Genomic DNA, 12,727 nt, shown 5'->3' with positions numbered 1-12,727 from the left:
AATTCGCAATTAAAGCGTCTGCTTCGAAGCGGGTTCGGAGAAATTGTACACTTCCTTAACGCCTTTATTTGTCTCTAATTAAGTGATATAATGAGCAGTTTATGGAAATACCGATGAAAAACGATTTGAAATGAATAAAGACATAATTTTGTTTTTTTCTTGCCAGAGTGATCTTAGTATTCGTGATAGATTATAAATTCCTACCTGTATAGATATGATCGCGACGCATGGGATGGCCCTGGACCGATACCGCGGCCACTCCACCACGGACTTGTATTATTCTTTCTTTCTTATTCCTCAGAACATTATATTGAACTAATAATATATCATGTCAGGTCATCATATCATGGCGGTCGATGTCTATGTATAAATATAAAAACAATAATTATATTAACTCTGCTTATTTCACTTTTGAAATGTTTTACATTAAGAATGTTTACTATTCGTGTTTATAAATCATTTAGTTAAACAGAGTGTTAGAGCCGATAATTTTTGTAGGTTAAAGATCCTTGTTGTACTTCTAGTTTTACCCTACTTTTGATATTCATACTAGTACTAAATTGTATTTTTTCGGGTCAATTTATTGTTTGATACGAAAATATCCAAAAACTGGCATGAGCCGGATATACACACATATCAATAAAAGGTTCCTTTCTAAATGCGAAGCAAAAGATAAAATTGTCATTGGGTATTCCGTTACAAAGCGAGGTTCAGCACGCGAACTAACGCCAAAGAAGCCTTACAGCGTAGCGGCGTAGCGGTGTAGCAGAGCTGGCACGCCGCCAGGCGGGGCCGGGGCCGTGTCGTAGCTCGCACGAGCCCTCTACGGAAATAAATAAACTCGCCGCCCAAATAGAGAAGCCGTTTTGGGACCATTTCCTCCGCCTCGTACAGTATTGGTAGAACAGCGGGAGACGTGCACTTCCAGGGAAATGGCTTGTTAAATATTTATATCGTAGATAACTCATTGCCGTCGTCAGCAAAATAAGTTTCAAACAATTTTCTTGTTTATTTACATTATAAACGTTTTTTTTCCGTAACAGACAGCCACCTGCCATACCCACTCCTGTACCGGTAAGGCAGGTAAGATAAGGAAGCCTTCCGCGCGGACAATGAGACGTCTCTTTGAATTGCGTCCTTAGTCGCCGGGGAGAACGTAGCGCTGGCAACGGCTCCAGGAAAACATTCCTTGTCTCCGCTTGTACGTCTGTACGCGCATTGTGTTTGATTTCTATGAAGATACAGCAAATCAAATGAGTTTGGTGGAGAGGTATGTGACATGCTATGACTTAAGAAAAATTATTTTCAAATTTTATTTTAATATCTTTGAGGCTAATAGATAATTTGATCATAGTTCCGCTTAGGGAAATTGAATATTTCCCCGATTAAATTCAGTGGGTTTGAGTGAGTTGTGACTATAATTATCGAACAGAATAATTTAGGAAAACTAACTTCCGCCTGCGACTTCGCGGAAATCCTTTTTTCTATATACTTTTGCACCCTGAGAGCAGTGTAAGCGCGATGGTCGAGGTTCTTAACATACGAGGCAAGCGCTTCTTTTTAAAAGTCAGTCATAAATATATTTAAACTCGTCCCGCACCAGAGAGCGGCGCAGAACACGAAAGACCCATCGATATCGGCTCAGCCGTATTTGGGATTAGTCGGCTCAAACAAACAGACGATAAATTGAAACGCACACGATTGGGTGATGCGCAAATAATCCAAACGCGCGGGAAAACCTTTGTTTCACAATAACAGATGGGTGCTCTGACTCTGTTTATTTGGGTCTACCGATTTACATTCGCAAAAGTCAATGCCTCAGCGGAGCTCACGCGGCGCGCGCCCGCCCTCCACGCTGCGATCATGTTTTTAGGATTATTATTTCAACGAACATTGTGTGAACAAATATGAATCGCCAATCGTTATATATCGTATCGATGATTTAAACATGAATTCGATATTTATACGTGTGCTATACTATACGACATACAAGGCGATGCAAATTATTTTACCTGATAAGACCTACATACTTTTGAATTTTATGCACCTTCAAAAACATTTTTATGAGCAGACCATTGTAGCCATCAAATAAAGTCACCACCTTTTTCATTAAATTTATTATCCGTAAATTAAAAATATGAATTGTTAAACGAATGACAACAATAATTTACGTTAAATTGTAGAGCCCTAGAGAAAGTATGAAAAGGAATGAAAGATATGTAAAAGGACGAAAGACGAGTATGGCAATTAATTAAATTTATGTAAAAAATTACAACGTGAATGAAGATCCTGTCCACCCATAAAAGGAGTTGAAAGAGAGGCCCCAAAAATGGAGCCAAAAAAATAAAAAGAATATGACCTTAAAAGATGACTACTGCAAGAAATGAACTATTGCCGCACACTAATTTCCTTTAAATTTCTTCCTCCGTGAGCGAGGTTCGTCTTATAGCCAAAGGAAACAATATCCGCGTGAATTGAACGCCGGCGCGCACCGGCGGCGCCCTGCTGCGACAAATTTTTGAAAAAAACGCGGCGCGCACTCGTTCCCTCGTCACGTACTGCGCCGCTGCACTGATGCGTCCCACACTATGCTGGCATCACACGCAATAAATAATTTAAACAAAAATGTGCACATTGATCACATTCTATTTACTCATCACACAGCTCCAGCGATCTAACGGTGCATGTTATATTCGTGGAATATTTTATATTATCACCGTTATCCGGTAGTGTCTTATAATGTTAGAATAATTGTCGATTCAAAAGCGCATATAAATGCCTATGCGAAAACAAAGATTACAGCTACCAAGGCAGACTTTAGACATCCGATGCAGTCCATTGGTGTCTGCGGTGTTTCACAGTTGAGACCTGTGACGTTTTCGTTGCTTTTTACATCAGTCACATAACGCTCCCGGATAGGAGAGGCCAGCGGCAACAAATTAATGACGCTCATCGCGACACTCCACCAAATATTAGTGTTCGGGGTGCGTGACAAATTAGCGGCGTTACCCTTGCGCGGGCCATTGGGCGCGGGCGCTTCTTCGATGAGGTGGCGCGGCCCGGTGCGCTTCATTGCTCAAACCCTCGTCAATTGTTTGGATAACGTCAGGGACGAGAATATTTGTGTTGAGATCCAAACTTCGTCGCACTTCATCTTTCCACGTGTAAATCTTCGTGGGATGTTTTGGGAAATGATACACAAGCTGGATTGGGTTGTGGTTTCATATGAAGTATTAAGTTGGTTGTTTTAAAGGATGGACGCGGAATTTGTGACGTCCATCAGAGAGAATGATCAATGCACGTCATTTAAGTTTAAAAAAATGCCTTCGAATACTGTAAGAACAACATGTTAAACCATACGTTCAAGAACATGCACTCGGTGTTCTATTTATGGTAGGGCTATGAAATCGTCAAAGCACTCATCCTGCGCCACGGCTGCCGTTTTTCGAGCAATCAAGTCGAGAAAGATAATTCCCCTGTCTCTTCTCAAGAAAAGGTGCCCTGGAACTTGCAACTTGTAATTACTACTTGACATCTTTAATCTACGGAGCCAATAAACTTCCTCAAGCGTGTAACGAAAAGACGCTGTGAAAGGGAGTACACTGTGATACGAATTCTCGTAGAAAGACGAGCTTTCAATAAATTCATCCGTAACCACACACAACGAGAAGTAACGAATTTAAAAAGTTAAATGAACAACAAATAATAGTGAAATCTTACAACTTTAATGATTGATTGATATTCAAGTCTTTAATGAAAACAATCCGAAAAGTAAAGAAACCCGTTTAAGTTTGCTGTGGGTTTTCCTCGTACCACGTTTGGGAGCCGTAGCTTTATTTCAAGCTGAGGGGTTTTATAATAAGCTCGACACTCTCGCGATGTTATGATAACAGTTTTATCTATAGCTACTAAGCACTATAGGAAGTTGCTTTTAAAAATTTATCTTCTGGCTTCAATTTACGACCATAGTTTCTGCTAAGCACGCACTTTAACTCAGTCATTGGTAAGAATAATAATTAGGTTTACATAAACTCGCAGACAGTTTGTCCGTAACCTTTCGTGCCCGTCTCACCTCAGACCGCCGTGGACCGAGCCACGACAAACATTCCTCAAACAACTAACATTCCCGCGCCAAATCAACCCTGCCTTCAAGTCATTAAGTATTGTCGCCACAGGATATTTCAATGTTCGCACACTGATTCCGTGTTTGATTGCTGTAAGATATTCATTTAATGGTAGACCCGGCATGTACCTCCTCAGATCACAATTTAATTTAAATTTTGATTGTATATTCTCAGCTTTGTAACGTTCCTGACGAGCAAGCTGGTAAATAAGCAGACATCAATACCGGCCAGATAGTGTTGATTGATTTAGGATTACGCACCCTCGCACCGTTTTGAAAATAAACAATGATTATTTCCGAGTTATGCGAACACTGCAATTTTCGTGAAAATAATTCCCGCGTTTATCATACTATCAGAAAATGCAGTGAAGTTTGTTCTTCTGAAGCATAAAAGAGTCAATAGCTCGGTAAGGTTAGGACTTTAATGTTTAACTTAAAGAATTATACCGAGAAGATCAAGTTGAAGGTTCTGCCTCGGCGCCTGACGACGTGATCGGCTCCGCGCGCCGCTGTCCGTACAAACACAATTTGTTCCGCTCTCGGCAGCCGGCAGCCCTCGCTTTGTGCGCGGCGTCCTTACCGTCGCAGACTACAATTTAGAGATACTATTCTCTTTGTCTTCATTTGATTTGAAATGTTTGTGCTATTGTGGAGCCTCTCTTTTATTGTATACAGATATTCTTTGTGATAAGTTTGTTTGCATTATAATGTACACAATACATAACTGTTCGATCTGCAACTATTCTTCTCTTTATTATTTGCCAAATCAGTTGGCTCGTCAATGACTTCCAGCGCCATCTATCGACGTTATATGTAATTACAGCCTCCCGAACGGCGTATTATGCATATCGTATATTCTCTTATATGTTGTTTGCCGCTGCATTTTGTGAATTGCCCTTGTATTGTAGTGTTGGTCTTTGGTTGGTTGGCCAGCCACACACCACCACCACGTGTTTTCAAAATCTCGCGACTCTACAGAAAAGTAGCCCGATTTTATTCTTATTTGACCACCTTGATTTATTAAACTCTCTCAATACTTTTAACTATTAAGTTTCTCGAAAATGTTCTCCAAATTTTATGAGGGACATTACTATTGCAGCTCACCGCGCGGTTGTGTCAAAATTGAGTGATAGCCTATGAGTTACCGTCCTTCGGCAATGATATTGCAAATAGCGTCGACGCAGCCGCACGCGCCGCCGCCCGCGCTCTCCGGCGCCCAAGTGTAGGCTATAGCTGTGGTGTTTATTTAATCATTTATGCGCTTGCAATGGATTAAGCTTTTGGTTTTGATTTGCTGTCATGTTTTTATTAACGTTTACTTTGTATCGACCAACTTAGTACTGTCGAAAGTTAAAGGTCTTTTGAAGTACAATTAAAATTAAAGAAATGGGGCGTATTTCAGTGTAATTGCTTTTTTATTTATTTACTATCCAAATAATAAACAATTACAGCATTACTTACAAAAATTAGTTTTCTGTTTCGTTCACGGCAGGATTTAAGAATTAATGTGATTATATTTTCATTACTACGCTTTATGGTACACAGTTTTTTTAAATTAGGTTCTAACACGCATTTTTAATTTTCTTCGAAGTCAAATAGTCGAAAACTAGAAACTGATGTTTTATTTTACTTTGTGCGGTCTAAGGAAAAGGAGTAATGTTTTTACTCCTTGTTATCTCTCTTTCTTCTTTGCATCCATACCTTATCCATCAATACTTTCGTTCGCTACACATTTGGACATTAAATTTTAGCTTACATCGATAATGAAACTTCAACAAACTTTTGTTCCCAGTCGACTACATTTGCAAATGGTCTACAGGCTTTACAATGCATCTCCCACTTGAATAGTTATTATCACTGGCTTTTCGCAGGTCCATGTGGTACTATCACTTATATATTAACTTGGTGCGTGTTAGATGTATAAACGTTTATATCGAGCTCCGACTGGATCACCAGAAATATGAGTATATAATCCTCTCGCCGCGGCGCCGCGGGCCGCCGGCCGCCGGCTTGATGCCGCGCAGTAAGATCGCACGCCCCGATACGCCGGTTAAACTGTTATACACCGATTGTTTCCTACGCGTGTGCGCTCAGCAAACAGCGGGGCGAGCTGCGTGCACAAGATAACGAAGTAATGAAGCTTTAATAAACTGACCGCATCACACAAATCGTGGGCGCGGGCGGGCGCGGGCGGGCGCGGGCGGGCGCGGGCGGGCGCCGACTAATTCCATTAAAGGGCCCAGTGGCCGGTGTAATTCGTTAGCTCAGCATTTAATTGTTATTCATAAAGCCGTGCGGCCGCAACAGATACTTGCGACGGCGCTGCGGGGGGGGGACAGCTGGGGGGGGGCTCAGAGAAGCTACCGACCAGAGCCTCGGCCGCACTCGCTCTGTGGCTATGACACTCGCCCCCGGCATCGCTCTAGCTCATCAACAGCAAACGAATTATAATATATTATAACGGTTATCCTTAGTAATGTTAAATTAATAATATGTTATTATAAAGCATTCGCTGCAGGAACGTATCGTAGAGATAACAAGGATTCTTAATAAAATGCCGTAGAATATGGTCTTTTAGTTTTCCCATTAGCATTAAGGTGTGGATGCGATGCGCTTGGAATTAAAACTTTATCTACTTCACTTCAGTAGAAGGCTCCATAGATTGTTCAACCGTGTTTATTATTACAGTACACGATACATACCAAAAACTATTTAACGAAAATGGAGGACAGGAAAAGCTCTGTTTATTAGTGACGGAAAATTCTTTTCCGACAACTGTTTTGTTTCTTTCATGCCAAACAGTGTATTCTCCAGTGCAAGCTTTTTACATCTTTCTCCGACGTCAATGTGTTTGGCAGATGAAGAGCATTATTTTCTCTATCTCTTTATATCCACACTCCGTATGTAACATCAAATATAGATTTCAAAAAAGCTACCAGCGCTTACAGACCTATCTTTACAATTTCTTGATTCAGCCAGCACATACAACCCAGCGCATACATACATAATGGCTCCCTGCGGCACCGACTTTCTAAACCAAATACCTGCCGCAAAAGTGCTTGGTGTCCGTGGTTGCGACACTTCAAGAATTGAACCATCTGAACATGAACTAACATGTTTTATCATCGCTGCGATGAAATCGTATAAATGCTACAATTCTAATGCTACTTTGCAGTAGATCGTTACCTGAACAACTCTGGCGGAACCACATGAGGAATAAGGATCAGATTTATTCAAATCCGCTAAACAACGCGCTGTGTCATCGCATGAAATTGAACTCTCGTGATAACTTAAGGAATCAGTTCTATTTATGGTTGCTGTGCTTTCAGCGCTGCATAGTGTAGGTACATGGATCTTATGAAAGAGAAAACTCTGAAGTAAAATGTCACCGTTAACAACGGCACGGCGCTGTCTCCCGGAGCTGGAGATCTACAATAGCTCGTGCACAATCGTACCCTCACAGATTTAGAAACAATGTGATACGAAAGAAAAATTCTGTGGAAAGTCTTTTTATCCAAGTTGAAGTGAATGGCTGAAGGTCCAGAGCTCGCTTTGCAAAGGAATGATTGAAGCAGGGATCTTGCAAAGTGTCCCGAAGAAGAACACAAATTGGGGGACCTCATGAGAAGGCTCATACAACGACCCACGCGACGAAGACATCGGCAAGTGTATTCAACTGAAAAGAAAAAATAGTTGCTGCGTAGGAGATGATGATGATGAGCCCCGTGACAGTACGTAAACGTTGAAGGTTTCAGTGCAGTGGTCCGAAGTTGCAGCGACAAATAAGCAGGCGCCGCACGCACTGTAACGCCCGGCGCCTCGCAAAACGCTCCGCGAATTATTTACCGCCGCACACACAGCCACGCATGTGTACACACACGCACACACGCGCACGCAGCTGCTTGTATTCGGCGATGCATTATTCATCACGACGCGAGTGCAGCTGTTCAGACTGTAATGCACCCGAGCCCGCGCCGCGCCGCCTTCGCGACACCAAAGGGTAAACTTGTTCAAAGTTATTTGATGAAGTTTAGAATCCAATGAGCTTGAAGCACAAACAATCTAAAAATAAAGGTCACTTTTACTTTGTAATAAATGCATGCGCACTATTAGAGAAATCCTAAAATTGAAAAATGTCTCTCGCTTACGTGACTTTCGCTAATGGAGGATGGAAATCGCAACTCCTAGTAATCTAATCTCTACGAATATTCAGACTAATAGCAACAGCCGATCCCCATATTGCAATAAGATATTCCAGATGCGATTTAATTAAAATATTATATACTACAGGTTGGATTTTGCATGGGAACAGTTTGATGACTTTTGTAAAGCCCTTGATATTGACTTAAGTTTCAATCTGACCTGACTGATGTGTACTTTCTTTATTACCAATACGTTTTACATCTTCATGTTAACTTTTCGCCGAATTTTTAAAAATGCTAGAGGAAGATCTATTTACTTTAAATATAGCGTTCCTACAAGAACTGAATACAAAATTGTAATCTGTAAATGTTAGTTTTTGTGCAGTTATTTTTTTTTCCTTTGTATTGGTACCAACGGATATTCTTCTTTATTTACTTTTAACTGTTTTGAGTTTTTGTAGATTACGTCCGAATATTGATGCCGGGAGGTGCGAGTTCAGCGTTTTCTTGAGTTTCATGTGTGCCAGCGTGTCCGTTTACATTAAAGATAAATTCATGAATTATAAAAGTAATCCCCAGTAACAACAAAGTCGAGTCGTTTTGTATTGCCAACGGTGATGACTTGATCGCTTAATAAAGTATGACGATACGTTGGTGCGAGTGGCGCGGCTCGTGTTTTTAAGCGACTGCCGGTCCGAGTGAGGCGAGAGCCAACGAATGTGCCGCCGCGCGGGCATCGGCGCCAAATGTGATCAAAATTACTTCAATAAATAAAATTTATTGATATCATTTTAGAAGATTTTATTAAGTCAATTTTATTGTCGTTTCGAAGTACACAAAATACATGTACGTTATTTTTAAGCCGAAAGCTACGGCATCCGTGAAGCCTCGCGCACGATGGGCGGAGTCTTAAGGATGAGCCTGCCGCTTGTCTCCCCGGGCACGTGCAGCAGCTGCCGGCCCCGGTGGATGATCACGTTTTAATCGCACACGCCGCTACGTGTGCGGGGTCGACGCTGAGCGACTAAATTGCGCGCTACGTGACACGGGTCGCGACATTTTTCTCGAACGCTCGATAACTTGTGTATCGGTAATTAATACTCGCCGCAATGACGTCGTCGGAATACAACTTTCAGCCGCCTATTTCATTTGGACTGAACAGACAGAGTAACATTAAGCCTTAGAGCCTCAAGATGTTAGATTAATACCACTTCTTTAACAATGAACGCGCGTGTGCATTGCCAACAGCCTACCTGTTTCGTTAACAGACGATGCGCTTCAAGTGAAGCTAAAAGTAATGAGTAACCTACTTCTAAACGCCCAGCAAAGTGTCGACCTCGTTGTTAGTGAGTAGATTAGGTTTCCTCTAGAACCTTAGCTCCGATCGCTGTATAGAAAGCACTGCATTGGAAGGTCACTGGACTCTTAGGCTCTCTAATGCATCCGCTCTGTAGAATATTGTGGAATGCAATAGCTGCAATAAGGAACCTGAACAAAAATGTACGAGGAGACTGCACCGCGACTTCATTAGTTACTATTGTCGGAGTAATTCCTCTCAAGCTGTGTTTTGCCACGCGGATCCCGAGCCCCGTGTGGCGGCAATTTGGTTTTTAAAGGGTCAATTCCAAAGTGGGAGTAACGTACGTTACATAGAGGGGGGTAAGAAGTTTGGAAAGGCTAAGCTGGGGTGTGGAACACAAATAGGTGGGAAATACTCGTCTAGAGAGATTTCTTTCTCGAGAAGATAACTCGTGCATAAAAATATCATAAATAGTAAAAAGAACAGTATCATAGAATATGAAAAACGCAACGAAAGAATTCCTGATCAATTACTTACATAATTGATTTTGTTAATAAAAATTAGGAGAAAAAATAAGAATACTTGACGGTCACGATTTCATGCTATTATTTATTAAAACTATCACTGATTTTGGAAAAATTCTAGATGTTGTCATTTGAATTTTTCTTGCATTAACACCTTTGAAGTATATTGTTAAGTTCGTTATTGCTGGTGAGGACATATTGGCCACGATCTGCCGGAGCCGTGCAGGTATCGCGCAAAGTTGCTGACGATGCCGTGCGCGCCTCGGCTCGCCTTTGTGTCTGCCGCTCACCGCTGTACAGCTGAACCAATTAAATCACCCTTCACATAAATAACAAGTATGATCAGCTTGCTCCTACTACATCTAAGCAGCTTCAAGTATTTATTAAACTATTTATATTTCGTATTATATGTACTACAAGAGACGCCAAAATGTGTCAGTTGGGTAGAAGCGAGATACAATCGTATGAAAGCACGCAGTTGGCACGCAGGCGGCACGCAGGCGGCAAGCAGACGGCACGCAGGCGGCACGCAGGCGGCACGCAGGCGGCACGCAGGCGGCACGCAGGCGGCACGCAGGCGGCACGCAGGCGGCACGCAGGCGGCACGCAGGCGGCACGCAGGCGGCTGCCTCGTTGTTGCAGCTCCGACCGAAATTACGTTTCCCTCCTCTTTAATTCCCTTTCATCTTTTCGGGTCACACATTCCGTTAGCACCTATTCATTGTTCGATACAATGCGCAGCCGTCCCGGCTAACTCGAAGAGAAATAACGCTCGCGGTAAATGCTTTCTAAGCCATGAGAAAACGTACAAATATTCGAGCGAAACGGACGCGCGGCGCCCGACGGAATTGGTCACGTTCGTGCGAGTTAGTAGCAGAGGTAGGTAACTGCAAAGCACAGTGCTGCCCGCTCTACCTTTATATAACCACTGGCTAATAGCGATAAACAACCATTCACTAGACGAGAAAGAAAGAAAAGGTAACCGTCGCCAACAATGTGGAAACGTCTTAGCCAAGTAACAAATCCCCATGCGTCGACAGTCAAAGTGTGCGATCTGTGTAGCAAATATATCAATTAGCTAATTTATCATTAAATTATCATTTGTAGCAAATATATCATTGTTGCATTCACTCTCGATACGGAATGCAATAGGGAATATTAGAAAAGTAATATTTATATATATTTATGTCTGACCCCGTAGCCCTATATGTCTTTCATAACGACTCTTACCGTCCAAGTGGACTGCCAATATACTCTTGTAGTCTCCATTTGACATCTGCGTTCTATTGCAGCTATTCACTCTTCATCTCGGCTACTTCGTTGGTAGCGCATGTTTCCTCGAAATATTCAAACCTTGATTCAAACGAAGAGCTAGTTCTCTGAAGCTGATTCCGCGACTGCGCTAGTCCGTCGCGGGTTCCTCCTCAATCAACAATATCAACAAGAAAAATCGTACAAACGGATTAATCGACGCACTGGATCGCCTTAGATTATGACAATGATAACACCGAATAAATAAAGAAGGTGAGCACATGAGAGACGCGCTGATAAAGACCGAGGGACAATTTAAATAGTTCAATTTGAAAAACTTTATACATTACGGAAAAATACAGGTGAATAGCACTGCGCACGTTTCCGACATCTATACTGTACTGATAATCGATCGTTTGCTTCGCTATATACATCACAAACAGTTCAAGCACTTATGTGCATGTTCCCGCATTTATTGTTTATCGCTAGTGCAGAAAAACAGTGTCTGTTCGAAGAGGCAGCGGTCCGAGGCTGCAGTTGAACGACCGAAGAAACTACTTAATCTCGTTTGTAACGCAGCCCTCGGACTCAGGAAAGGATTACGGGGACCACGTGATTACGTCCTTACGTCGAGTAAGGCAGCCAACGGCCGGCAGTAAAGCATTTACGTTGGCACCGCAGAACGAACTTTATCTATCAAATGTATATACACGTAATAATTTTTTTTAATATATTTATTAGTTTAGCGATAGATCTGTAAACGAAATCTTATGTTTACCCTGTAGCAACAATTGGGGGTGAGACTCTTAGGAAGTATTTAGATATAAATATCCACGAAGTTTGAATTCGTTGCGCCGTGCGGTGCGCGACCGGCTTTTACACATACAACCGCCAACCCGCACCACCGACGTGTATAGAGCGCTTTATACATTCGCAATATAATTTAATTGAGAGCGTTGATAATGCTTTCGTGTAATCAAGGCTTCGCGCCGTGTACGCGTCGCCAACTTGATTGGTTGAGTATTTAGTTTCATGAATATAATTACGGGCCTAACGACAGCTCTGCGTAGCCAGCTGGGAACTGTTTAGCAATACTCCGCCGTATAACATATTATCATGTGATAAATATAAGATGTATAACAACATAGTAATTAAGGTCGTGAGGGCGGCGTAAGACCTGTCATAGTAGCGACCTCTGGGGACGGCCTATGCCTCGCCGTGGACGTCCGTCGGCTGACATGATGGTGACGTGATGTTGTGTGATGGTGATGAAATATGAGATCACCAAACAAAAACTTGTAAGAGATTCTACGCTGCGATGTGAGTACTGCATTTTTAAGTGATAACTCAATTTCCAAGTAATTAGACCTTTCCAATATACTTCTTA

The sequence above is a fragment of the Battus philenor genome, unplaced genomic scaffold (assembly GCF_028537555.1).
Source record: "Battus philenor isolate CCGP_79_NKW_IND1 unplaced genomic scaffold, ilBatPhil1.0.hap1 SCAF_4, whole genome shotgun sequence".
Lineage (NCBI taxonomy): Eukaryota > Metazoa > Arthropoda > Insecta > Lepidoptera > Papilionidae > Battus > Battus philenor.
This window is presented reverse-complemented; position numbering follows the sequence as displayed.